Source organism: Pteropus alecto, unplaced genomic scaffold (genome assembly GCF_000325575.1).
Source record: "Pteropus alecto unplaced genomic scaffold, ASM32557v1 scaffold98, whole genome shotgun sequence".
Classification (NCBI taxonomy): Eukaryota; Metazoa; Chordata; class Mammalia; order Chiroptera; family Pteropodidae; genus Pteropus; species Pteropus alecto.
Genome location: NW_006443570.1, coordinates 20,930,156 through 20,934,019, shown reverse-complemented (window position 1 = coordinate 20,934,019; position 3,864 = coordinate 20,930,156). Strand labels below are relative to the sequence as shown.

General features: G+C 48.7%; 1 protein-coding gene across 1 annotated transcript in view; it reads left to right on the top strand.

Annotated features, from left to right (window-relative positions):
• Positions 1 to 3,864, top strand: part of SLC6A4 (solute carrier family 6 member 4) — a 37,364-nt gene continuing 33,500 nt past the window's right edge. The window contains exon 1 of the mRNA XM_025041655.1: positions 1 to 255. The gene's annotated coding sequence lies outside the window, so the exon portion shown is untranslated. The remainder of the gene's footprint in view (positions 256 to 3,864) is intronic.

The following is a 3,864-nucleotide window of genomic DNA, read 5'->3' as shown; positions in this document are numbered from 1 at the left end:
ACCGCGGGAGGAACGCCGAGCTGCGGCCGCCGGGAAACGTAAAGTTTATGCCGCCCAAAGTGACGCAAAAATTCTTAAAGAGCTCTTTGGCGGCGGATATCTAGAGATCAGACCATGTGAGGGGCCGAGAGTACAAATACGGGCGCTCGGGCGCAGCTCCCGCACAGGCAGCGGCCGCCCCGGGTGCCTCGAGGGCGGGAGGGTCGCCCCGCCTCCGCGAGCCCCGGGACCAGCCTCCCCACGGACTCCCGACAGGTGCGTCCGCTTTCATTCTTGCTTCTAATCTGCACTTCTTTCCAGAACTTCGTCCCTCTTGTCTCCCAGGCGCCGGCGAGGGTGCGCCTATGCGAGGGGCTCCTGGCTCTGCGGCTGCCCTCTCGGGAAGAGCGAGTGTGGACCGCAGTGGGGCCGGAGGGAAAGGTAACCGCGGAGTGGACGAGCGGGCTCTGGAAGGCTCCTTTGTCTGTTGCATGCACGGGCTTTGTGGTGTCCCGAGTACCGGAGGAAGACCCGGTAAAGACGGTCTTAAGCAAAGTGCTGTCCTGCGCTTTGGGAAAAAGTTGCTTCGGTTTCATAGTTTATGTTTAACTGCCGCGGCGTGCAGGTGCCTTTATGCAAAGGTATTTTTCTGCAGGAAGGGTTCTGGTTGACATAAATGCCTAACTATATAGAGAAATCTATGAATGACACTTGAGTGAGGGCGAGTCTCCAGTGCGCTTGGGTTACTTTCTCTGGCAGAGCCGCCGCACACTCAGCTCACAGGCCATTCAAAATTTATGTGAAGCCCAAACTCCAGCCAGCTCTTTCACACAGCTGAAGTGTGTGACTATCAGTTGCTTGAAAAATGTGTACAAATTTGTTATTTGAAAAAGCTCTCTGGAGCTAAAGAACACTACGGAGTACATTCACTTTTGCACTGGGCCTTTTGCATAATGAATTTCTTTTTCAGTCGGGGTTCTAAGAATTTGAGAGGGGTAGAACTCTTGAGTCAGAAATAACAAAGGCTTGTGTGTATGTATTTTTATGATCAGTTTTGTCCAGAAAAAAAAAAATGAACCAGGTCAATGGATTATTTATGAGCCTGCTAGCTCTCATTGTAGTAAGAGGAGATCAAATGTTTTAATGTGTTTTGCCTTCAGTTACACAAGAAAAATGTCTAAGAAAGTAGCGTTGGACTTTGTGTTTTATGAAGTGGAGGGGCATTGTGGGCAGCATTACTGTTTGGGTTTCTAGGAGTGGAGTTAAAAACACAGCTTTGATTCTTTGTCCTATTACTTGTTTTTGTGTGGAGCCGCTGATGCCCAAAGGTTCGAGTTTTCCTCGAACAGACTGGGGTGGGGTGGCTGCTTCCAGCATGGGTAAGAAGCAGGTTCTTATGGAGCTTGTGCAAACTAAGCAAGCCATTTGGGGCAAGAGGGTTTTTTTCCCCTGCCACTGAGCCTGAATAAGAGCAGATTGAGACTGCTTCACAATTAATCAAAAGTCCCCCCAAGACTCTGGTGATCCATCTAGGACACTTCAGAGACAATTCCAGCAAAGATATTCAAACCCATTTATTTCAGTCTCCTTGCTTAAGACATACATATACTAGGAGTAGGGGGTAGGGTGGGAGTGGGGATGGAATCACATCGAAGTTTTAATGGAATCAGCAAAACCTCAGAAATTCCTGTTTGGGGATTTTTAGAGTTGTCTGAGCATTTTGATGAAAGTCAGAGGGGCATGTCAAAGAGTTTCACCAATGAGTGAGATGACAGTGGAATGGGGTACTCGGCTGGAAGGGGTTGTCTCAGACAGAAGGCTTACGAAAACACCGTGGATGACACCCTTCAAAGAAGAGCATGGGTAATTCCAGAAATTAAGCCAGTAAGTGGCAGTTTCTTCTCCTTCATACTCGTTGAACTGCGTATGTTGAGAAAACAAAGGCAGAGCTGCCTGAAGAAGTTTAATTTTAATTTGGCTTAATGAATCAACAGGATATGGTCATGACTTAACTTTTTTAAATAAAGATGCCTGGATGGTCAGAGGAAAAATCATGCAGTCATTTTTCTGTAGGTTTGAGAAAGTACCTTGGACCTTAGTTATTCCATCGCAGATCAGATCCTCTGGGTCTCTTGGTCCTCAGTCTAAGTGAGGGAGAGCAGGGGGTCCCACATAACATGATGTCCAAGTCCTCTCAGACTCATTCTGTGACTGTGACCTTAACTTTTTTGCTTTAAGCAAACACAAGTTGAAATGATGGGGCAAAATGCCTGCTTTCTACCCAGATGTTGCTGTCAAATCAGGGTCCTCTGGGGACTTCTTGGATTTCACTATAAGGTGGAGCCTTTGCAGACTCTGACACACGCAAGTCGCAAGTCGAGTCCTGCACCTCAGCCACTTCAACCCAACGGCCCGAGTTCCCAATTCCCCAGGTCCCTTTTGCAACCTGCCCAGAACGTGGTGCGGTAGAAATGGCTTCCAGGCAGTACAGATTTGGGCTGTGCGGTTTTCTTCCCAGTCACTGAGCTTTGCCAGTTGTCTCCACAACCCTGAGGTCTGTGCATGGAACGGGCTGGCGTGTGGAGTCAAAGATCTGATAAAAAGCCTTGTTTCTCCATTCCTGGGGCTAGTGATGCTGACTCATCCTGCTTTCGTGGGTCTAGGCACTGCTGCCCCAACCCTGGACCAAGGTTGCGTGTCACTTTCTGGGTTTCATTGGACAAAATAGCACACTAAGGAAAGAAAACTGTCATCTTTCTAGGAAAGACCCAGGTGGAACATAGATAAAACTAGCCTTTAAAAGAAACCTGGCATAAGTGATGTTCCCTGGGCGGAGGGGTGAACTGCTTTTCTAGGGTGGGCCCGAGACCCGCCCTCCCACATTGGCCAACACAGACCCCTTATTTCTAGGCAGAGCTCATCGTACTGACTTGGGTCCACCTTCAGAAATGGTCTCTGAGTAATGTCTCTGTGAAGGGGGCATTCCCTCCAACCTGGCCTTTGTCAGCTCGCAGTGACTGGGAAGATGAATGCTCATTTTTTGAATGTCAGCCGCACGTTTTTAAACCAAATGAGTGTTTTCTCAGCCTTATGTCTAAAGGGGTGACAGAATAAGTAGAGATAAGGTGAGTATGACTGCATTATTTTCTTATTTCCTTTGGCTCTCCCGGAAACTGACAACAGCTCCCTCGCTGCCACCCTAACCCTGGACCAAGGGTACTTACTTGTTAGCGGGTATTTAAACCATAGGCTTGTAAAAAGCCAGGACCAAATAGCCCTCCATTGACCTCAGAAACCCCTGGACTGAAGAGCAAGAGATGAACCCCAGTGATGTGGAGACATGGAGGTGATAACCCAGGGCTAACTCGGCGGCCGGGGTCCCCAGGCAGTGAGAAGTGGCAGATGGCATGAAGAAGGTCTCCTGGGATCCGAGGTCTGGATCTTTGTATAATAATTTGAGGTAGGGAGGAAAGAGGTGAGAGGGAGGTTGTGACAAGGCCAAGTGACAGATCTAGAAGAGCCAGTTGTGTGCTGTGGGAGAATCCAGAGCTGGAGGCTGGTAGGTAGGCTCTGTGGGAAGGAGCAAGCCAGTGGACCTTTGCCTTGTGTTTTTGTGTTGTCTTTCTGGGCATATTCAAGGAAAAAGACATTCTGTTTCCTTTGTTACTGAGCTGCTGAATGAAAATAGAATAAACTGAATCTCTTCCTTTAATTGAGGGGCTCCGGAGACTAGGGAGAGGCAGAGTTGGAAGGGATCTGCTCCAAGAGTCCTCCATGGCTTGCTCAAGCTCGCTCACAGCCTGTAAGGACACAGCCAGGCCTGGAACCTGAATCTCCTGCACTCTGTTCTTTTCTCTCCCCTGGGTGTGTTGTTTAAATCCTAAT